General features: G+C 43.1%; 1 protein-coding gene across 3 annotated transcripts in view; it reads right to left on the bottom strand.

Annotated features, from left to right (window-relative positions):
- Window positions 1–24,811, bottom strand: part of LCP1 (lymphocyte cytosolic protein 1) — a 99,802-nt gene that overhangs the window by 37,783 nt on the left and 37,208 nt on the right. The window contains exon 1 of one of the 3 annotated variants that reach the window (XM_040267235.1): window positions 22,026–22,458. The exons of 1 other annotated variant lie outside the window; for it this stretch is intronic. The gene's annotated coding sequence lies outside the window, so the exon portion shown is untranslated. Of the gene's footprint in view, window positions 1–7,603; window positions 7,626–22,025; window positions 22,459–24,811 lie in introns of those variants that run through there. One more of the 3 variants, XM_040267234.1, reaches the window with a different exon arrangement.

Raw genomic sequence — 24,811 nt, forward strand, 5'->3', positions numbered from 1 at the left:
AAGAGTCGCAAGGACTAAGGGACTAACACAGTAGCTAATTCACAGGCCCATGCTTCAAATAGGAGTTCCGTTAAAGCTTATGGAATTTCCCAGTGGGGAAGGGATAAGTGGGGTGAGAGTGTAGAAGAAGAAGTGTTTCTATTTACATTTGGGGCATTTTAGTGACGTTACTAACTTTAAAAAATATTTAAAATTTGTGACAGAATGTTGTTTTAAATGGATTTCCTTTTTTATATTTGCACTTCGTTTCTGCTGTACTTTTTCTCAGTGACAACCAACCACACAAGACAGCGAACAGTTTTAACACAAAACTGTTGGCCAAAAAAAATGCATTATGCTCAATTTTGCACATACATATCCCTTAGTCACCAACTCACTATACTGCCACATACATTTATCACATGTATTAGCAGTTTCAAACTTTCATTTTCCTAAGCAACCCTCTGTGAGTAGAATCCTTACATGTAAACAACAGTTAACAAAAAATAACTCTGGGGAGGGATAAATTAAGAGTATGGGATTAACAGATACACAGTACTATATATAAAATACATACACAACAAGGATTTACTGAATAGCACAGGGAACTATATTTGATACATTGTAATAACTGAAAATGCAAAAGAATCTGAGAAAGAACAGACATTTATAAAGGAATCACTGTGCTGTATACCTGAAACTAATACAATATTGTAAATTATTATATAAAATAAATATCGTTAAAATATAAATATAAAATTAAACATAAAATAATTACTATATTAAAATATAATATTGTAAATCCAATTTAAAAAAAACAACAACTCTGAAAGACTTCGGTTGAAAAAAACCCAAATCCCCCCCCGCCCACCTCCACTATCCCATCTTCTTGCCATCTTACACACTAGTGGGAACTCCAAAGAGCATGATTTTAAAACTGTGGAATTATATATATTGTTATTATTTCGATTCCTTTAAATTGTGGGATTCTATATATTGTTACTATTGCAATTTATATTGTTATTATTTCAATATATGTTAAGTTATATATGGTTAGTATTTCCATTTTCAATATATATATAATGTGGAATTATATATATTGCTATTATTTCAATCTTTTATTATCAAAAGCATCTATGGTATTATTATTTACCTTATATCTAAAAAGGTATTGGCCCATGAGGTTTCCTGACAGAAGGTAGAAGCTGTTGAGAGCTTAACTGTAAGGAAACGCAATCTCACCCATCACAACAACCTCAGAGACTGGGGGCACCGGTTACCTGACTTTCTTGCCTTCACTTCTCTTCCTTCCTTTTGTGCTTGTCTGTTTCTCTGTCTTCCTCCCTCCCTTCCTCCATCCCTCCCTTCCTTCTTTTCTTTTTTCCCTTGAGGTTTGTTGTTATTCTTAGTTCCCTTTTTAAAAATCAAGCCAGGAGATGTAAGAGACATGGGTTCGATCCCTGGGTCAGGAATATTCCAATATTCCCCCAGAGAAGGAAACGGCAACCCACTCCAGTATTCTTGCCTGCAAAATCCCAGGGACAGAGGAGCCTGGCAGGCTATAATCCATGGGGTTGCAAACAGTAGGACATGACTGAGTACACCCGCTTGTACCATGCACTTGTTCCAAAACCAACTTGAGCCCAGTTACAAGGACAGACCCAAGCCTAAGACCTACACCCAATAAAACGTGATCAAGCAGAAGCAGCAATAAGCACGGGTGAAATAAGACAACGGCGAGGGGGAGCCTTAATACTTCAAACACTGCACATTGTGAAAATCTAGTTCCAAGTTCTCTAGAGGTTAAATGCTAAAAAGGAGCTTTCACTTACACAATTCATTCTATCTGTGTGAGAAAAGTCAGTTTTCTTAGGGCAGCAGAACTGAGGCCCAAGAGCAGTACCTTCACCCAAACTGGGGAAGAGGACATTCACGGGGTGTAATAAATGCAAGTTCTGTGTTTCTTGTAATGTCCCACAGTGAAGACTGACGGCTCAGCTACATGCATTTGCCCTTCATAGAGCAGGAACCAGCAGCTCAGAGAAGTTAAGAGGAGCAGCGGGATTCCAGTGCTCAAGTCTCCTCTCTTCTCCCATGCTGTCTGTTCAGGATGCTTTGCATCTCTCTTAGATGCTCATTTCATCCACCCATTCACTCATCCAGCAATTATTCACTAAATATTGGGTTGGCCAAAAAGTTCGTTTGGGTCTTTCCATTCGATGCGGACCTTCGACAGACTTTTTCGCCAACCCAACATATAATATGTCTGGCCTATGCGAGATTAAAAAAAAAACTAGAATATGAAGTGTGTATCCAGGTGTTCTAGCTTAGGAAGTTTTTGCTTTCCTGTGTTAAGAAATTAAGGCTTCTGTTGGAAGATACCAGTGTGTAATTTTGCATACTTCACTAAATTCTTATGACTAATTTGGTTTGATTCTTCTTTATACTCAATACCAATAAGAGAAGCCTCTCCTCCATTATATTTTAGCAAAGTCTTTGTTAAAGGCTGGCCTTTCTTGTTTTGGGGTGTCTTATTTCTTGGTTCACAGATGTTCATAGGGTTGCTAGATAAATCGCTTCACTTACACATATTTGTGAAAGCCTACTACAAGGCAGGCACTGTTCTTCATTTCAGGTGAGTGGGCTGCCCTACTGCTCTGAAACATGAACCAGTGTTAAAGACCAAGAGAATGAATGGGGTCTCTGAATCTAAACTTGGCCTATTCTTTGACAGAGGACTGTTAGATTTTACAGCACGTGAGTGATTGGTGAGAAAGACATGTAAAGAGGCAGGGGATGAGATTGCCTTTTAAGGATCAAGGGCAGGGTTGAGGAAAAAGGAAAGAATTACAGCACTGGGTGACAAAGAACATCTAAAGATCATGGTTCAGAGGACTTCCCTGGTGGTCCAGGGGTTAAGATTCCACCTTCCAATGGAGGGGATGTGGATTCCACCCCTGGTTGGGGAGCTCAGATCCCATGTACCTCACAGCCAAAAAACCAAAACACAACAGAGAAACAATATTATAGCAAATTCAATAAAGACTTTAAAAATGGTTCACATCAAAAAATAAAAAAATAAAGATCATGGTATAGTGAAAAAACAAAAAATACTTTAGCATGAAAATTGCAGGGCCCATTCAAATAAAAGATCTAGGGAAGGAAACAGGGTTATTTTAAAACTTTCTAAAAGATGTATATAAATGAGGAAGATTAACTCAGACAGAGGATCTCAGGGGAGGATCTCTCAGAGAGAAATCAGTCCTGAATATTCACTGGAAGGACTGATGCTGAAGCTGAAACTCCAAAACTTTGGCCACCTGATGCGAAGAACTGACTCATTTGAAAAGACCCTGATGCTGGGAAAGATTGAAGGCAGGAAGAGAAGGGGATGACAGAGGATGAGATGGTTGGATGGCATCACCGACTCAATGGACAAGAGTCTGAGTAAATTCCAGGAGTTGTTGATGAACTAGGAGGCCTGGCGTGCTGCAGTCCATGGGGTCGCAAAGAGTCGGACACGACTGAGCGACTGAACTAAACTGAACTTAGAGACACCAAATAGTGAAACAGCCTTACAGTGAAAAAATTCAAAACCCTCCCTGGTGGCTTAGACAGTCAAGAATCTGCCTGCAATGCAGGAGACCGGGGTTCCATCCCTGGATCAGGAAGATCTCCTGGAGAAGAAATAGCAACCTACTCCAGTATTCTTGCCTGGAGAATTCCATGGACAGAGGAGCCTGGTGGGCTACAGTTCATGTTATGGGTCGCAAAGAGTTGGACACAACTGAGTGACTAACATTTCCGCTTTTCAGTGCTTTAAAAGCTAAAGGCAAAGAGAATAGATTGAATTCGTTTGAGAGAAGTGGAGAAGCGGTAGTCACTTCTCCACGATACTGTTTGTTGTTTGTTAAGCCCAAACAGGAATAGATGTTGAGGGAGGATCTCTTTTACCATCAGAGTGAGCAGTAAACCCTGGAAACGCAATCCAAGTTGTAGAGAGAGAGGAATCTAAGAAATCATTTAGCACAACGCCCTCATTTTATAGAGAGAGACTGAAGTTCCAATGAGATGAAGTGCTTTGCTTACAAGTCTTCAAAGCACTCCCGGGGTAGGGTCTGTAACAGAAAGAACAGAGCAGCAGAAGGCCAGAGTGACCATTAATCGGGCCATTAAGATCCGCAACTGTGAACAGACCCTTTAATTAAACAGCGTTTCACAGAGCAGGGCAGGAAGAAGAGGTAATTGATGGAAAAACATGCCGAGGGAACCATCTCAAAGAAGGACATGGCTGGGGTTAGAATCAAGTATTAGGTACTTCACACAGTCTATTAATACGAAAAAAAAAATTTGCCCATGTTAATTCATGTGTGTTTGATGGCTTGTGTTGTAATTATGTGAGTTAGTTTCATAAAGATAATTGACGAGGGTCTGTTTGTAAATTACTGGCACCATATTGGCAGCTGACTCGAGAGAGGTCACTGCAGTAATGAGACTGGCTGTGGTCATTTGGAAGCTCCCATTTGGAGCTTAGAAGTGGTTGAGGAAGGTGTGTCCCTTCCAGGGCATGAAAAGCCCTTTCTCGCTGCTTCTGCAGTTAAGTGGGGTCCTTTTAAATGACTACATCATCTAACTATGACTTTGCCAAGAACCACTTTAAGGTCTTTTGCAAACTGTGGTGAGTTCTGGAACCCCATTTCTGAACCACTGCCCAAATCATAAATCTAAGAAGACGAATCTCACATCATTCATCTAAGTCACGTCTGGCCGCTCATTTTTCTGCAAGCACTTAAATTTATTAAATCAATGATTATAGAATCCCAGGACATTTGGCCAAAGAAAGAACCAGTCGTTCTTTTCAGAAGGTTATTTTTAAAGCCTCAAGAAAATCAAATTACCGCCCCTACCCCCCCGGCTCCAAACTTCAAAAGCCACAAAACCTGTTCCCTCTTTAAGATCATCGAGTTCTAAGTCTCTGTTTAAAGGAGGCTGGTATTTTCCAGATGGATAGTGAAAGAGAATTTCTCAGAATGACTTCTTACACTAAAAGTGTCTCAGTCAAGTTCCCTGAAATCTACATGTAGAAACTATTTGTAGGAGTTTACTACAGAACACAGTGCTGGAGAACTTACAGAAGGAAATGTATGCTGTGAAATGAATGTTAAAATGGAAGCTGAATTTTCTCTGAGGAGTTTCCTAACTGACGATGAAAAGCAGCAGAAAGGCTGATAACACGTGATCTGTGCAGAGTGGACCGGCTACCTGGGCTCGCATCATTTTTGAAAGCAGGTAATGCTGTGTGGGTCGGTACTTTGATTCGATAGATTGACACCCAATTACATAACTGCTGGGATCAGAGCCCTATCTGTAACCTGGCATCACATTGCCAAGGGACTGTTTTGAATGTGCCCTACTTTTTCTGCAATTTGACACAGTGGGGAAAGTACAACAGGAAACTTGGGACCCAGGTTCCCAGCTTTCCCTCTGATTCAGCATGTATCCAGGAGAAAACCGTACAACTTCTGAACCCCTCACTGAGCAATAAGTAAACCCCAAACAACACAACGTCCAGAGCATCATCAATCTGCCATCTTTAGCCTTACACTTCTGATGATGAAAGAAGTGAAACATACAATACTTAGGATTCCAAAGCCAAATAAAACCCCCATAAAATTTCGGAAAAGCAATCATGCTACAGTTATATCAGATAAGGAAGGAATTTTGCTTTCCCTTAATCCTGTTCCCGTTCTTTTACAAAGTAGAACACTGTGTGTGGTTGGCGGGGGCGCACGGGGGATAATTTTCTCTGTATGCTTGGAATGCCATTTCTCTGTGGATACAGATATTCCAAACTTTCACAGAAAGGATGATTCTCAACATGTATTTTTCAAATGCCTTTGTTTTTAAGAACCAGACAACTATGCGTGTGTGCCAAGCCGCTCAGTCATGCCCGACAGTTAGTGACCCCAAGGACGGTAGCCTGCCAGGCTCCTCTGTCCGTGGGGTTCTCCAGGCAGGAATGCTGGAGTGGGTTGCCACGCCCTCCTCCAGGGATCTTCCCGACCCAGGAATCGAACCCAGGTCTTGTATGTCTCCTGCACCGGCAGATAGGTCCTTTACCACTAGTGGCACCTGGGAAGCCCCCAAATAACTATAAATGTCCTAAAATACAGATGACCATTTAAAGGGGAACTTGTGAATTCTGTGGTCAGGTCAGAATCTCTGTTCTCTCCCCGCAGACACACTGGTTCTCCCAAGGCTCTGCAGAGGGCGGGATTCTTCTCTGCAAGTCTCAGAGGGAAACACGCAGCAGTCAGTGAAGCAGGGGACGCTGTTCCTGCACAGGTTCAGCAGCTCTCTGTATCTCAGGTGGTGAAAACACCCCCGGGGAGCCGGCAGCCCCAATTCCTCCAAACCTGATGGACCTGACCTTGCTCTGGCGTCTCTGTGATCTGATCAGCCTCAGAGGCTGAGGGGCTTCTGAAGCTGCGTTAGCAATGGCACACAGAGCCCAGCTCTGGCCCCAACTAAGGAGTGCCCAGCTCCCCACCTCCCCTCCCAGCACACCCCAAGGCCTGTTTTCTACCAAGCTGCCCACTCCACTAAGGATGCGATGCAGGCTAAACCTCTGGCAAGCAAAAGGGACACTCCTGGCTGGGGTTGCCAGGCCCTCCTTGCCTTGGCCTCTGTCTCCTTCCCGGGGCTGTAGACAGTGACAGTCTTGGCATTCACGTCTAGAAAGACCACAGCTCCCCTTCATTCCACATTCAACCACAAGGACTTAAGATCCAGACTTTCACCTATTGGAAGCTCAGGGAACCCCAAACACGTCTTTTCAAAAAGCTGAATATTATTAAGGGTTAGTTGACAAGCCACTATGACAGCACTGTCTCAATATCAGACGTCATTAATTTCCGTCATTCATTCACTCCACCTATGAGTCTATGTGCAAAGGACTGCCCTGGTTACTAGGTACAAGCAAGGGACTCCCTGGGATGTCATGAAGCCCCCAGTTCAATGTCAAGTTTCAGATCCAACACAGAGATGACAGCTCATTACTGCCAAACGGTTAACAGAATGAAAAGAGTTCTGCAGATCAAAAATGAACACATGAAAAGGCTAAACACAGGGCTGCAAGGGTGGAGGGGGGTAAGATGAGATAACAGTAAGAAATTAGCACAGAAGCTTATCAAAAAATAAAAACATCAAACATCTCAATCAGCCCATGCAATACAGGTAAGCAGATAATTTATACATGTGGACATCTCCAAGGAAACCACAATAACTAGCAGGGAGTAGAAGAGATAGCTTGGGGATCGGGAGACCCAGGCTGCTACCTGTCTGTACAACATCAGGCTCCACTGAGCCTCTCTGGGCCTCAGTTTCCTCATCTGTAAATTGGGAGATGAAGTCCCTTCCATGTTAAAAGTTCCAAAAGTCTGTTCACCAGCTGACAAGTGTAAAGCACAAGCTAGAGCCAGGGTTAGGTGTGTTTCAAGTGAGCCTAGAATAAGGGGCAGGGGCCACAAGGAGCTGTGGCCATGCCCTGAAGCATCTCTGGGGAGAAGAACCTTCTCTGAAGTAGACCCAGCATCTCCCAGCCCCACCTGGTTCCTGCTCTTACCTCAGCATCGGGAAAAGTTCTGTCCTCATGCATTCTCCTCACTGACCCAGGCAGATGCCTATGGCTTCACTGCTCATCCCAGAGCAGGGAAGCTTCCAGAACGCCATGTGAGCTCCGCTTTCTGGGAGGTCGCTGCGTACATCTTAAGTCCGGCTGCTCCAGTTCACTTCTGGTATCTAGGCAAGACTGCATGCGCGCTGTCCCAGAAAGAGAGCCATCTACTATTTTCTCAAAAATATCCAAATAAGGCAACCCAACAAAGTCTCCGGTGTCTCACATCCCTACCCTGTAACCTAAATCTTGGCTGATATGATGAAAGCGCCCTCTCTTGGGCTATTCTCAGAGGGAATTACAGAAGCGGCTCGATTCATAAAAATTCCGTCACATGCCTTGGTGAGAGAAACTGGACCTTCAAAAAAAAAAAAAATTCTTTAGACCTGTTTTTGGAGGCTCTCTTTCTCCAAATCTTTAAATAGTTTTCCTTGCTATCTTCTGGGTCTATGCCAAGGTCCTTAAATGAGAATACAAGAATAACAAGAGTCATAGGCTGTAGAGATAAAAGGACCAGCTTTCCTATCTGGTCACTCCCCTATCACAGAGGAGTGAAATGACACCCAAGTTAAAGAATGTGCCCAATGTCACACAGCTCACTGGGACTGCAGTCCAGGGCTCCTTACTTCTCCTCTCTCCTTGAGAGTAAGTTTTCAAACCTAGGAGGGAATGCTGTTCTTTAAGTAAGACCTGCTCAGAGTAATGGGAAAGTACAAACGCCCCATGATTTCAAATATCTTAGGAATACAATTTCATGTATGTTTCTTGCACTGGAAGGAGAACTTAGTCTAGGTAATGAGAAGGCAGTGTCCAGGTCCAGAGTACCAACAAACATGTGCCCGTTACAATGTACAAATCCTACTGGCACTTTCAGGGTTTCAATGACTGAGGCATGACGAACACCCTGTGTATTCATCTGCATCTTCATTTTTGACTTCGCAGGAAGGACCTCTGATAGTTTTTAGCAACCCAAAAGCAAACCACAGTAAGATAACTCACACTGAGGCATAACATTCTAAAAACAAAACGCCAAATTCATAGGGGAATATGAAAATGACACCCTCAGACATCTCAGATTAGCAAGGTTTGAGACATCCTGTCTTTCCAGCTGCTGGCTAGGGCTCCCCTGAGTCCTTCCTTCTCTGAGGTCTGGCTCACACGTCTATGGCTCAGCCCCTACATCGACACCTGCATTTCTCCCAGCAGATTCTGAGATCACAAACCATAAGTCATCTAACAGCATTGCCTCATGGCTGGTGCTTAGTAGGTATGCAGGAAATCAGTTGTAGGCGTGAACAAGCAAACCCATAAACTAATGGTACCCAGGGCTTGAGAAGGCTACAGTCACCTTCTTTGAGGAGCTAACATTCTCATGTGAAAGTTAAAGTGTTAGTTGCTCAGTTTTGTCTGACTCTTTGCGACCCCATGGACAGTAACCTCTGTCCATGGGATTCTCCAGGCAAGAATACTGGAGTGGGTTGCCATTTCCTCCTCCAGGGGACCTTTCTGACCAGGGAGTGAGCCTGGGTCTCCTGCACTGCAGACAGATTCTTTACCATCTGAGCCACCGAGGAGGCCATTCTTGTGTTCACACTTATCATATCCCTTCCACTGAGAGATACAAACGACAGAACAAGGCAAGCAGATGCGTCAAGTTTATCTGAGGCCACTTGGCGGGAAAAGCGACTCTGCAAGTGTCCCTCGGCTGTCTTTGAACTGGGCTGGGGGTGCTCCCGGGCCCTAGCCTCCAGCCAGGGGAGGGTTCCGGCTGACATAGCAGGGCCTGGGGCTGAGCAGTTTCTGTAAACTCTGCTGGCCGCCACTGATGCTGCGGTCTCTACCTCAGTGTACAGTGTCTCACTTGGAGCCGAGTCCTGCTGTGGGGGGAGGGACTGTGGTGTGGAGACAGATCAGGACAGAAAGGAGGGGAAAATCAGCCTGGATGCACAAACTCAATGTATCAGGAACACACGCAGGAAAGAACTAGGAGTGGGTGCCAGAGTTCACCTGATTATAATTTGCACATCACTACCTGGACTGTGAAATTGCTCCTCTGGTAATCCTAAGCATCCACCACTAAGTTGTTTTAGTTGCTCAGCTGTGTCTGACTTTTTGGGACCCCATGGACTCTAGCCAGCCAGGCTCCTCTGTCCATGGGATTTTCCAGGCCAGAACATTGGAGTGGGTTGCCATTTCCTTCTCCAGGAGATCTTCCTGACCCAGGGGTCAAACCCACGTCTCCTACATTGGCAGGTGGGTTCTTTACCACTGAGCCACCAGGGAAGCCCCCTCGAACGGTGAATAAATTGTCTTATTACATTCAGTTGAGCCTGCAACAAACCAAACCAACTGAAGGACAGATTCTTGAAAAAGGCCCTCTGAACTGTCATCCCTGCTAAGTCAGTAAATAATAGCTATGTGATATTTGGCATTTTGCAGTTTTTACTAAGTTGTTTTTAGAGTAACACATGTTTATCTTAGAGTAATATACGTTTATCTTAGAAAATGTAAATGAGTAAAAAGAATAAAATATAAACCACCTGTAACTCCAACACCTAGTGACAACTGGTCTATTTTGGTGTATACGCTTTTACATGTTTTATAAATATACACACTGTATGTTTATTTGTACATTTCTTCTTTCAGTCAACATCTGCCAAGTACCTACTCCATTCTAGGTCGTGGTTGGATGCTGGTGATGCAAATATAAGATGCGACCCCGGCTTGTTAGGTAAGGGAGAAAGACACCAGTCACTAGAAAACAGGGGGACTTTTTAGATTCTCAGGAAGGGGGAACACAGCTCTCCCCAGGGGAGACATGCATGGTGCCCCAGAAGTACTGAGATGTGACCTGAGTTTCCACAGATGGGAGGAGCCTGCTTAACAATCAGTCAGTCTTTTCCTTATTCATACAGAGTGAGGAAGCCATATGCTCTCCATAGAAAGGTTATCTACGTTGGGCCAGAGAAAACAACAGCTAAAGGACAAACGGAAGACGAGCTAATGTTCCCTCAGTGGTTACTCAACACTAAACGTTTTCTATGCATTATCACACTGAATTCCACCACAACTCTATGTGGCATAACGATTATTTCCTCTTTATAGATGAGGGAACTGAGATTTAAGTAACTGGCCCAGGGTTACATCGCTCTGAACCAGGGAAACCTCAGACAGTATGGCCCTGCAGTGTGAGGAAAAGGGAAAAAGGGGGCCCTGAAAAGGGACGTTGCTCCCCAAAGTCTCAAAGTGAGTCACTGACTCACTCATCAGAGAAGAGGAGAAGAGCCTCCAGAATCCTACTTTGGTCAAAAAAGTATGAGAAAAACACAAGTCAGTTATGGGCTCCCCTGGTGGCTCAGATGGTAAAGTATCTACCAGCAACGTGGGAGACCCAAGTTCGATCCCCAGGTCGGGAAGATCCCCTGGAGCAGAAAATGGCAACCCACTCCAGTATTCTTGGCTGGAGAATCCCATGGACCGAGGAGCCTGGTGGCTACAGTCCATGGGGTCCCGGAGTTGGACACGACTGAGCAACTATCAAAGTCAAAGAGGTTTTTGTTTTTTTTTTAAGAAACAACCCTGAGATGCACAGTCCATGAAACATAAGACGGACTTACATCTTCTGTATTCCATAAATGGATGGGGAGGAGGATAATGGGAGGGGTTTCTTCCACTGATTTCAAGAACAGCACACATTTAGTTTACAGCTTCACCGAGGCTATAACAAGACCACTTTCTCCCAGTCTAAGCGAGTGTGAGGGCATGACAGGTTTCTTACAAACCTCATCCAATCACTGATGATCTTATCTTTCTTTATGAAATTAGGCTTGCTATATACACAAAAAAAGAGTGAACTAGGAAATAACATCATAAAGCAAAAAGATGCTGGATTTTCTGATGCAGTGGCTTCTTCGTGCATGCTTGCATACACATTACTTAAATTCTGAGTCTCAGTTTCTTTATATGTAAAATGGGATATTGATAACAGTATGGAGGTTCCTTCAAACACCAAAAACAGAACTATCATATGAACAACTTACTAGAGGAAGAAATGGCAAACCAGTCCAGTGTTCTTGCTGGGAGAATCCCATGAACAGAGGAGCCTGGCAGGCTACACTCTGTGGGGTTGCAAAGAGTCCGACATGACTGAGCACTCTCACCACACATGTACACACACATGAACATCCTAAGCGTCCATCAACAGGTGAATGGATAAAGACAACGCGGTACATATATACGATGCAACATTACGCAAACATGTAAAGGAACAAAACTGGGTCACTTGTAGAGATGTGAATGGACCTACAGTCTGTCATACAGAGTGAAGTGAGTCAGAAAGAGAAAAACAGTTATCATATATTGATGCACATATAGGGAAACTAGAAAAATGGTACAAATGAACCTAGTTTCAGGGCAGGAACAGAGATGCAGATGTAGAGAACAGATGTGTGGACACAGGGCAGGGGTGGGGGTGGGATGAACTGAGAGATAGATTAAGGTTCACAGACTATCATGTGCTAAACAGACAGCTAGTGGGAGCCTGTGGAATAGCACAGGGGGCCCAGTGCACTGCTCCGTGATGACCAGGATGGGCAGGCTGAGGGTGGTGTAGGAATGGAGGCTCAGGAGAGAGAGCATATGTATATACACATAGCTGATTCTTTAACTTACATGCAGAGCACATCACGAGAAATGCTGGGCTGGACAAAGCACAGCTGGAATCAAGATTGCCAGGAGAAATATCAATAACCTCAGATACGCAGAAGAAACCACCCTCATGGCAGAAAGCAAAGAAGAACTAAAGAGCCTCTTGATGAAAGTGAAAGAGGAGAGTGAAAAAGTTGGCTTCAAGCTCAACATTCAGAAAACGAAGATCATGGCATCTGGTTCCATCACTTCATGGCAAATAGATGGGGAAACAATGCAAACAGGGACAGACTTTCTTTTCTTGGACTGCAAAACCACTGCAGATGGTGACTGCAGCCATGAAATTAAAAGACACTTACTCCTTGGAAGGAAAGTTATGACCAACCTAGATAGCATATTCAAAATCAGAGACATTACTTTGCCAATCAAAGTCCATCTAGTCAAAGATACGGTTCTTCCAGTAGCCATGTATGGATGCGAGAGTTGGACTATAAAGAAAGCTGAGCGCTGAAGAATTGATGCTTTTGAACTGTGGTGTTGGAGAAGACTCTTGAGAGTCCCTTGGACTGCAAGGAGATCCAACCAGTCCATCCTAAAGGAAATCAGTCCTAAATATTCATTTAAGGACTGATGCTGAAGCTGAAACTCCAATACTTTGGTCACCTGACGCAAAGAACTGACTCATCTGAAAAGACCCTGATGCTGGGAAAGATTGAAGGTGGGAGGAGAAGGGGACGACAGAGGATCAGATAGTTGGATGGGATCACCAACTCAATGGACATGAAGCTCCACGAGTTGGTGGTGGATAGGGAGGCCTGGCATGCTGCAGTCTATGGGGTTGCAAAGAGCTGGACACAACTGAGTGACTGAACTAACTAAATAACTATAGCTGATTCACTCTATTGTACACAGTTACATTCCCACAAAAATAATAATGTAGTCACAGTGCTCATCCATAGAGCTGTGTTAGAATAAAACAAGACAAAGTGTTTCAACTGTATACAACAGTGCTTGGTGAAGGAGGAAGAAAAGAAGGAAGGAAAGGGCAGAGGGAGGGAGGGAAGAAGGAGAAAAATAAAAAAGGACCAGAACTTCTGTTACAAAACTATCTTGGGGAACAAACCCAATTTCCATTATAAATTTTATGAAATATTATGTACAGTCACTGTCTGAAATTCACACTTAATTGTTATGTGTGTGGGTGGGTATAAATCTAGATTTCACATTTATGCTTTATCTTCAAATGATCTTAGCTTGGCTTGCTCTGGCTCCTGTACCACTTCTCTCCTCCGGAGGCCTTGAAGTCAGTTTCAAAAGTAATTGCGGAATTAGTAGATGATACCAACCAGAAGCCAACAGCAATAGTATTGGCTGATCTCATGCTGAGTGGTCAAGGGACTCTGGGCTCAGTCTTGCCTGAGATACGTACTGTGGAAAGTACCTTCTAACAGTTGAGGAAGTGTGGCCAGAGTGGGAAAATGTACACCAATCTTAAGAAAAGCCTGACCACATCCATTGTGAGTCATAAAACGAGAAGAGATCTCTGAGTATCTGTGATGAAGACCACTGGCCTACGACTCCTCACTCTCAGGTATACTGATGCTTGGGGGCTGATTCTGTTGGCCTTTTTTTCTGCCTCTGTCTCTTATCCACTCCTGAATTCTCCAGGCATTTTTTGGAAAAACACTAAAGCAATGTGCAGTTGACAGTTGTGTCCTAGGGCCGACAACGGAAGCTTCTATTTATTCTCAATAAGGCAACCTCATTTTCTGTGGGCTCCTTGGAATAGTTCTTCCAGAATCTCTAATGACAAGCTCATTCTCATAAAAAAAAAAACAAAATGAGGAGTTACAGGTAAATTGAGGCAGAAATTTGTATTTGTTTGATGTACTATACTTATCTTCATTTTGTTGGAAGCTGCAGTTCAGGGGGCAAATATTTACCAATTCCAGTTTACTCATGGGATACGCTGTAACATTTCTTTTGTCAAAATTTTAAATAACTAAATAGCCTAGTTGAATCCCTTCCTAACTCTTATTTTAAGGACTTTGTACCATCGAATCCTCAAGCATTTATTTATTTGTTTGTCAATTATGTTTGGTATACCAGGAGACCCATCAAAAGCAGAGTTGGGATCTCTGCGTGATAGAAAATCAGGAATAATCATTGAATATTCAATCACAGAAAGGAAAACTTAGACTTACTAGAAAGCAGCCAGTGGATCATGTTAGAAAATACAATGCAAAGAAAACAGACGAGGTTTACACATTTAAGAAACTGTGAGTATTTGAATGGGAAAGAGGCAAGGTGTCAATCTCGGCTCTGCCCAGCTCTGCGACCTTGGACGTAACTCTCCCCAAACCTCAGTTGGTCATCTCTCATAAGATGATGATAACGTGGATCTTAGGCAGTTTTTGTGTAGAAATATCTGTTAAAAGCAAATACTTGTCAAGTGCTGAGCATGATGCCCCACAAACAGTAAGGGCTCAACAAGTCAGCGGGGCTTCCCAGCGGCCTCAGTGGTAAGGAATCCACCTGCCAGTGCAAGAGATTCGGGTTTGATCCCTGGGTGGGGAAGATCCCTTGGAGGAGGAAATGGCAACTGCTCCAGTATTCTTGCTCGGAAAATCCCATAGACAATGGAGCCTGGTGGACTACAGTCCTTGGAGTCACAAAGGACAGACCACACACACACACAGAGTTGGCATCGACGGTGAGTATGGCAGAGTGAGAGGTGAGCACAGACTGAGGGACTGGGGGACAGGAAGAGGACGTGGACCCAAGAGCAGAGCCAGGGAGCAGACAGCACTTTCCTCTATTTTGTAGACGAGGAAACCAAGCTTAAGAGATCTGCTGGGGTTCCACATTTAGTAAAAAACTAGAAAAGGGAATCCAAATTTGCCTGCAAATTTGCTAGCTTTTTATACCATGCTTGTCTCATGCACAGAAACTGTAGATACTGAGACTCACAAGCTTAAAAAAAAAAACTGACATTATATATGATATTTAATCCATGCATTATATTCAATCACCAGACAGATTAAGTGTCCCAACTATCTATCTCCATGGTCACAGGAAAGAAACAGGGACTCAGGGATATTTTGGTGAAAAATCTCAAAAGACAATGAAGGAAGGGAAAAAATCTGAAAAAAGTCCTCAAATGTGCCCATGACAGTCCATCTTGTCAAAGGGAAATTTTCTTAAATGTTTTAAAGCATGGGAAATGAGGGGAAAGTTCATTCACGTCTTTGAGATGAAGAAAAGGGGGCTCAGTATGCAAAGCTGCATATGTGTTCCTCATTTTCTTCTCACTCTCTCTTTGCTTCCATGATGTAGCTTTCTCCGTAAGGAGTGTACATTTCACTCTTCTTTCTGATCTGGCCCTCCTGGTGAAGGTAATGTGAGCAGATGACATCAAGGACATGCAAAGGATCCACAGTTAAAAATGTGACACCTGATATTAACAAAGATGCAGTTCTAGTTCGAAATTTTGCCTGAGGAATGGCGAAAGTGAAGAGGATGCAGATACTATAAAAACGCATTTGTGCACTGCTTCCCTTCATTTGGATCTACAGTTTGGAAAAATACTAGTGACAACTAGCAAACTGAGGGATCCAATTGCAGGCGATTATTGAATTGTAAAGTAATTAGTTCATTCATTTACTTCCCTCTCGAAAGTACAACCAGGGAAAAAAAGGAACATAAATTATTCGGGAGGTTGCAATTCACATGCAGCGTTAATTTGTCTGTCAAATTTGGTGTCTTCGCTTTTCTGCCTGTGGAGAACATAATCCATAATCTCTTTTCCATTTTAGCTCAGCCAGTCAAGAGGGTGTGTGTGTGTGTGTGTGTGTGAGAGAGAGAGAGAGAGAGAGAGAGAGAGAGACAGGTGTTAAGGGTGGGGGAGAGGGAGATAATACAGACAGACAAGAGAGAGAGCATGAGTGTGTGTCCATCTGTCCATGGAACTGGTGCAAGACTAAAACAAGAATCAATGGTGCAGCCACAAAACTGTGGCTTTCTTTGCAGCTTCCTCAATTTAACATCTTAGCTTTTCCTTCCGCCAGAAAAAACAACTGACCACATTGGAGAAACAAGCCTCCTTATAACTTCAAGTGGGGCTGAGGCAGGCGTGGCTCTGAAGTTGAGCAAAAGTCATTTTAACTCAGTAAGTGGGTCACTTTTTACCTCTATTCTTCAGCTCACAATTAAAACAATCTTTCATTCTTTTGCAGTTTTAGGACACCTATATTTGGCCATTACTATATGATTATAGATATGTGTGCTTGGTATATCTATAATTATATAGTTATAGCCAAATATAGGTGTCCTAAAACTGTGAAAGATTGTGTGCTTGGGTATAAATATGAACTTGTTTAATTTATTCATGTCTATCAATCACAATCGTTAGAAAATGGGAATGCCACTTGGCTATTCTAACCTTCTAGGATTGAGAACTTTTCAAAGCTTAGGGGTAGAGATTTTTGTGACCTAGGCTCTGGTCTATAAGTTGGTAAAAACAAAACAATCAAGAGCAAAGAGGGACTGAGTAAATACTGATGATGTTGACAAAGAATAGTCTTTAAAAAAAAATAATAATACAGATGCATTTACCTGGGATACATTATTATTATCTGAGCACAACTCAAGGGTCTAGGCACAAATAACCATCATGGTCTGCTACCTGTTTATTCCAGGAGGTTTTCCCTGGAATTTAGCAGTTAATACAAAATTGACTCAACTGTAGAAAAGTGAAGTAATATCAAATATTTGAAGCATTAACCTGCTTTCATACATGAAGCTAACACCAGTACCTACCTCACAGGATTGCTGGGATGACTAAATGTATTAATATGGTCAAAACACTCAGAAAAACAATTCAAAATAGTGCTACAGAAGGCTAAGCTGTTACTATAAGGGTAATGAACTGAAATTCTTTGCTCCCTATCTGCTATTGGTAGTATCTTATAAGACGGAGTGATTATGAAATTACTGGGAAGAGTGATGTAATGACTGAAATTGACAAAACAAGGGGAAGCACATAAGGAAGTTGAATCAGGAGGGGACTGAGGAAAGCAAGGGGGGATGGCCATCCGGGGAACTCGGTGTTCACAGCAACTGGAGGGAGATGCCCATAGATGATGAACATCTGATCAAGTGGTAACTTCTCAGAACTTCAAAATGAGAACAACGAGAAACACGAAATCTTTTGATTTAAGAAATGCGTTGCCATCTGGCAAAATAGGGAAACTCGAAACTCTTGAAAACTGCAGACACTGATGAGTTTTACATTTTGGTGGACTCATTCTAATTTTTCTTTCTTCAGGATTCAATAGGTAGATGGAATAGAATCATTGGATGGTATCTGTGAGTTGGACAGCTAGCAAACAAACAAAAAAATCCTAAGAAGGCAATTAGATAAATCTCAATGTCATTTTGGCAGCCTGGGTGGGAGGGGAGTTTGGGGGAAAATGGATATATGTATGTGTATGGCTGAGTCCCTTTGCTGTCCACCTGAAACTGTGACAGCATTGTTAAGTGGCTATACCCCAATATAAAATAAAAAGGTTTTTTCTTAAGGAGCTGAATTTAAAACCAAGGAAGGATAAAACATGATTTTTCTGTGAAAATACAATAAATAAATAATGTCATTTTGCTATAAAACCTATTAGTCATAAAGTCATTAAACTTTATAACCTTCACAGACTTTTGACTCTTCATAAATATGAGACTCTTCATAATCTTATGAGAAAATTTCTTAGTTTTATTTTACCAAACTTGATTTTTTAAAATATTCATTTGCCATCTCTCCTGTATACACAGAGAGGCCTTTGCTCTTTTCGTAACACGGAGAAGTTGACAAGAGAAAGTTTCTGAGAAGAGTGCAGAGTGAATAAGGAAAAATCAAAGATACCTGTTCCCGTGCTCTTGGTCATCAAATATGCTTACGATCAGGTACATAATTTTGTTATGGGTAGCTAAGTTAATGCATTTAAAACATTTAAAGCTCAGTTGATGTATTTAAACTAAAATAATGAGATTGATTTTGCCTGTTGGCTACAGGCATTGGACAGTTTCTTCAGTTCCTGAAGTCAATGTCCATTTAGTGCTCTAAAATGAAGAACAGTGCTTTGACAAAAAGGAAGCGTGTTAGAATGTAAAATACTATACTGTCGTTATATCTTCTTGCATAGCAGTCACTGGGGGAACTCAGTAAATATTAAATTAACAAGTGAGACGTAAAAAAAGACTTCCATGCATTTCTAAGGAACTGAGAAAAACTGAATAAAGATCTTGAGCACCTCCTACCTGCCAGGAGACACAGAGCAGGAACTCAGACTATTGGCAAATTAAGGGCTTGAAAACATGATTACTGCCCTACTTAAAGCATTACGCAAACAAACACAGAAGAAACAACAGAGGCAAGGAAGGTGGGGGCGGGAACCAGTAGGAAAGACCTGCAAAAGGACACGTTTCTTGAAATAAGCCTTAAAAACGAACAGAGGTTTTTGCATAAAGAAGAAAGCACTTGGAAAACAGCTGCAGTGAAAAGAAGTGAAAAGAGCATGGAACTTTCTGGCGGCTTGTGGTCTTGTGCAGCTAGAATGTGAGTGAGTGTCAGGGCAGTAAGAAGATGGTGGGCAGCAGCTAGAGCAGAAGGAAGTGACAAAGAAATGAGGTTGGGGAAGTGGTTGAGGCAGGTCGGTGGAGGCACACTTGAGTAAAATTATGCATTCATTAAAAGAGAACCCTTCTTCATTCTATTATTATATGAAACCCACAGTGCTATCTCTTCCTTATGAAAATCTTTCTGGGTTTACAGCAATATTTTTTCTTTTCTTCTTTCTCTCTCTCTTCAAATCATGGATGCCAAGATCTCTTCAGTCAGCTTCAGAACTAAAAACCTATCACGATCTGCATCTGGGGAAAAGATGCTGGTGTGGAAGAGAGGACCTGGACTACACAGACGCTTCCAGAGAGGCAGGATGGAGCCTGAGATCCTGGCTTCTCACAGTCCCTCCCCGCCTCCAACTGCCCAGGGACCTTGGGCCACTTCCTTCAATAAAGAAGCCCACTGCTCATCTCTAAAGGCAGTTGGGTGTGGGCGGGGAGAAGGGGGAGAAGTAAATGAGGTCACGCATAAAGAGTGGCTTATACTCTGTACTTATCAACAGCAAGTGTTACTGCTTTCTTTGTCCTCTCTAATTTAAATAAATATATTTGAATGAGAACATTACTTGGTCTCCCATTCCCCAAAGGGTTCAGCAAAAGAATTAGCTTGTTCAGTCGCTGAATCATGTTCTAACCTTTTGTGACCCCGTGGACCACAGCCTGCCAGACTCCTCTGTCCATGGGATTCTGGACAGAGCACTAGAGTGGGTTACCATTTCCTCCTCCAGGGGTTCTTCCCGACCCACAGATCGAACCTGCGTCTCCTGCATCGGCAGGCAGGTTCTTTCCCACTGAGCCACCTGGGAATTAGAAATGGCGTTAAAATACTGAAATTGTTTCCCAAATTACAGAATGTTTCAAGGCATAATCTATGAAGGAGACAAAATTTAAAATGTGACAAGAGAAAACATCTTTGGGACAGCTAATAAAATGTCCCGCCTCAGCAGTGTTGTTCAAAGGGCAAGATCCAGAACATTCTTCCCTGATAGTACTGGGGGTAAACGAGAATGAAGAGAAACAGTATTTTATAACTTATCAGATTGATGCTTTAACAATCTAAACTTGATTCCATTTTCATTTCCTCCCAATTAAAGACAATACTGACATAATTTTGCATCCTAATTCATTTTTTTTCACATCAATATTTTTACTTAAAACATGACACAGTATATTTTCAATCTGTTCTTTTGGGGGGTTCGATCCTTCTCCCTCAACTCCACATTTTCGCTAGTTTAAAACTATTCAAGTGAGATGTGTCAAACAATATGGATGATCACATTTCACAACTTCAGAAATTCACATTTACAGGTAAGTCGTTGATCCCATTCAAATTTGTCTGTGCAAAGATGTTCTTTAAACCATTTTATTTACTAGAAACCAATTATGATAAATTTTTGCAAATTCAAAATCAAGATGTGTGTGGATGAACCACCTTTATTTTAATGATAGTTTTTTAAGTTGTCCTGAGGAGGTAATTTTAGAAAACAAGTTGCTATAGTTAATCGGGCTTCCCAGGTGGCCCTGGTGGTAAAGAACCCACATGCCCAAGCAGGCGACATAACAGATATGGGTGCGATCCCTGGGTTGGGCAGATTCCCTGGAGGAAGGCATGGCAACCCACTTCAGTATTCTTACCTGGAGAATCCTATGGACAGAGGAGCCTAGTGGGCGACAGTGCACGGAGTTGCAAAGAGTCGGACACAACTGAAGCAATTTAGCACATACTTAATTAAGAAAAATTAGGTTTTGATAAGTATGCTGATAAATGAATCCATTTGCAATCTGAATGGCTCTTATGTTTATCATCTGTCAATGGTTCTTAATATTATTGAATAATGATAATTAATCAAGGCTGATGTTACAAGTTTCAAAGACTGAGTTTCAACAAAGTTTCTGGAATAAATATCCAATAGCAACTTTATAAGAATTTCTATTGCAGATAGAAGCCCTTCCTCCACAACTTAACGGTCATTTGTATGGTTATGAGGACATCAAGTAGTTCAGACAATTCTACAAAGCAGTACAATTAAGCAACACAAATTGCTTTTATTTTTAGAGAATAAATGGAGAAGAGACAGCCTCTAGTTCCATGTGGCTACTAAGCACACCCATTAAAAACCGTTGGCGCCCCAAATCACTCAAACCACCAGTGTCACACTCGGTAACACAGGACTCAAGATGTTAATATATCCACTAAAGTACCGTAAAGAAGCTTTTTCCTTTTTAGAAAAACATAACCACAGGAGCTAAAATTAAACTATCCCCATCAGGCCAATGAGCAGTAATGACCATCTGAATGATCAATATCCACTTTCCTGAGAACATTTGAAAGTAGATAAAATCACAGTAAACAGCCTCCCTGAAATAAAGCAACAGAAATAAATCAGAACATGGTTTGGTTTTAAAACGAAAAAAAAAAAAATCATGTGTTATATGGTATAGCATAGGGAATTCTGCTCCGTGTTATGTGGCAGCCTGAATGGGAGGGAGGTTTGGGGGAGAATGGATACATGTATACGTAAGCCTGAGTCCCTTTCCTGTTCACTGGAAACTATCACAACAGTGTTAACTGGCTACACCCCAATACAAAGTATGAGCAAGCACCGGGACATGAGTTTGAGCAAAACTCCGGGAGATGGTGAAGGCCAGGGAGGCTGGGCGTGCTGCAGTCCATGGGGTCGCACACAGACTGAGGGCAGGACTGCTTGACTGAACGATAACACAAAACAAAAGGTTTTAAAAAGGCGGGGGGGAAGAAAACATAGCTTTTTGGGAGGAGCGATAACTGTGGGTAGCTGGAGAAGTCACCTCCCAGAGCAAGATCGGAGGGGACAGGAGGGGTCCCCGGCTGGGCGACCACACGGGGTGGCTGCAGCTTTGCTGAGCAGTTCAACTGGGGCGGGGGCAGAGCTCACGGGGGACAAGGGTGACAGGTGCTCGGATCTCTAGTCCCCTGAAAGCAGAGTCCATAGTCCACAGAACCAGAACCGCCCAACAAGCAGACCATCGTAAGCACTCAGGAACGGCAAAAAAAGAGAGAGAGAAAATTTACCTGGTAGCCAAACTGTTCTCAGTGGTGCTGGCGTGTAACCAGAAAACCCCTTCTTTCTGATCTGAAGAACAACTTTGTTAACCCTGGGTGTGTGGTCACAAGGCAGGAAGTGACTAGAGTGGCAAATCATCAGCCAGGAAAGAAATAGATTTTGTCTTTATAAGGACATTTTACTTAACATGTTCTTTTTTTTTTTTCCTCGTGTCCCCTCCCCCGCAAAAATCACCTGACAGGTCACACTGAAATTCAGAAGCCTCTTACCACTTCCTCTTCATAAGCATTTTTCTTTCTCCTTCCCTTTCTTTCTCCTTCCCTTTCTTTCTCCTCTAGCTGGCTTATAGACGCTGGGCTACTGAAACCTGTTTGACTTCAGATAACTACCTTGACTTTTTCACTCTGACCCTAATTGAGAATGCAATGCTCTGGTGCTTAGCTTCTGACAGCAGAGATAAACAAATTATTCATTTTTAATGAAACAGCCAAAGGAAGAGGTGGCGGTGTCCCCAAAACCAGCTAAAAGGGATTTCCTTGGGAAAGCTCCGCCCCAGGAGAAACCAAACCCCTCTTAAGAGTCCTGAACAATGATCTCATTGGTGCAAACAAAACAAAAAGATCTCTTTAAGGGGAAGGGCTCAAAAAGAAAGATATATTATTTACTCATTCTTTTATTTATAGAACACCTATGTACTAGGGATCTCTTTAACCCAGTTAAAGATTTCAATTATTTAGACGTTTCCTACCAAGAGCACCTGCAGCAGTGACCAGGTTCAGTGGGTTGGCTAAATTCCTTCTAGGCGTCCCAAGTAGCTCAGCAGTAAAGAATCCACCTATCAATGCAGGATGATGGAAGCGATGCAGGTTTGATCCTTGAGTCAGGGAAGATCTCCTGGAGGAGGAAATGGCAACCCGATCCAGTATTCTTGCCTGGAAAATTCCATGGACGGAGGAGCCTGGCGGGGCTACAGTCCATGGGGTCATAAAAATTCCAACATGACTGAGCACACAAATCCATCCTATGGATCAGGTTTATTTTCTGAATACACATTTTATAAAATTAGCAAAAGAATAAAAAAACTCAACTCTATGCCAAAACCCTGACCACCTGTCCTGAGGGCTAATTCTTATCTTCAAAGGGAAGTGCTCAATGCTCAAGAAGCCTAAACACTGGTTGTGAAGGTTGTGTAGCGTCCTGAGTCATGCACGACAGAACATTACTCATAGCCTGTCTCCATGCTGCCTGGAGCCTGTGTAGCTCCAGCAACCAGCCTGCTATGGAGGAATGAGAATCTGAGGCTCTCCTCCGGCTGATAGTGAGTTGAAGATGTTTTGATCATTCAGTAAGTTTCTGTATTTGCGAGGGCTCTGGTTGGGGCAGGGCAGGGGGAAGGGTGCTGCCCTTATACTTCTTTTGCTTCTTTGATTTCTCCTCTAGAAAGTTCTTGCTTCTGACCTCAAATGTCAGATCAAGCCCTTCTGGTATCTGCATCTACTTCATCCGCCAGGGGTGTGACAATGTCTTGGTCAGAACCCTTCAGGGGCCATCTCTGGGGAGAAGGTAGGCAGAAGAACAGGAAGAGATGGTGAAGATTCAGCCCGTTCTAGAGTAGTTCACCTCACAGAGAACCGTCAACCCTCTTGTGACTCCCCAGGGAAGACTGAGGGGGTGAACTGGACCTCATTTTCTCCATTGCATCCTTACTTCCAAGTAATACAGTGCAGGGGTTGGGGGTTCAAGAGGCACCTAAATTCTTTCAGGACACCAGAGACACATCCATGCATCACTGTGACAGGACTGATCACCCTACAAAGCAGCCAAATGCCGGTGGTTTCCACTTTGGTGGGTCAATCATCGGTCACCCGTGCAGCAGCACAGATAATGTGGCCATCCTGAAGGATGAAAATATGTGAGATCGCTGTGGATCTCCCTAGTCTGCACCCCTTGTGGTTTCAGGATGGAATGGAGGGGTGACAGTAACGTTTCATAAAGAAGAACAGAGACTCATCTCATTTACCAGGGAGGAGAGCAGCCCTCTGCTCTCCTGTGTCTACTGGAGCCTGGTCATCAGAACTCCGAGGGATCTAAAGGGGCACACACTGGGGGCGTGGCTGCAGTGGGTGTGTGAGTGCCTGTCTGGCAGCACTGGTGATTCAGAATTGAGTAAGACACGACCGCAGCTCTCAAGGAGCACACAGTCTAGAGGAGGAAAACATGTAAGTCAGTAAATGCCATCGATGAAAGAGGCGAAAAGGCAGTGGAACACTGAGGCAGAGGCAGATGTCAGCAGAGATGATGCTGGAAAAGGGCAAAATGTGTGGTTATGCCTAGCAGCTGATTCAGGTCAAAACACACATACACACACACACATCAGATTCCAGGCGATGTCTACATTCTAGGAGATGAAAGCCATTGAATTGTGCTGCCTGCAACCACCCACCTGCAGGAACCCTCCACGCGAGCACTGGCTCAGCCCTGGCCCCACCTCAGCCAACAACCACCATCTCACCCACATCCTGGCCACTCCTTCAGTTTCAATCTCGCCATCTGCCTCCCAGCAGCACCAGGCTACCCAGTGGAGGCAGGCAACTGTTTAGGTGTTAGACCAAAGCTGTTTTAGAGGAGTATTTTATCTCTGTCAGTGTTTAGAATTGCTTGTGCAGCATGCTAATGAACAGTAGACCCATCTGGGTCTTATTATTCTTAGGGGCTGCCCTGATAGCTCAGTTGGTAAAGAATCCGCCTGCAATGCAGGAGACCCCGATTCCATTCCTGGGTCGGGAAGATCCCC

This window comes from Oryx dammah, unplaced genomic scaffold (assembly GCF_014754425.2).
Source record: "Oryx dammah isolate SB20612 unplaced genomic scaffold, SCBI_Odam_1.1 HiC_scaffold_24, whole genome shotgun sequence".
Taxonomy (NCBI): Eukaryota; Metazoa; Chordata; class Mammalia; order Artiodactyla; family Bovidae; genus Oryx; species Oryx dammah.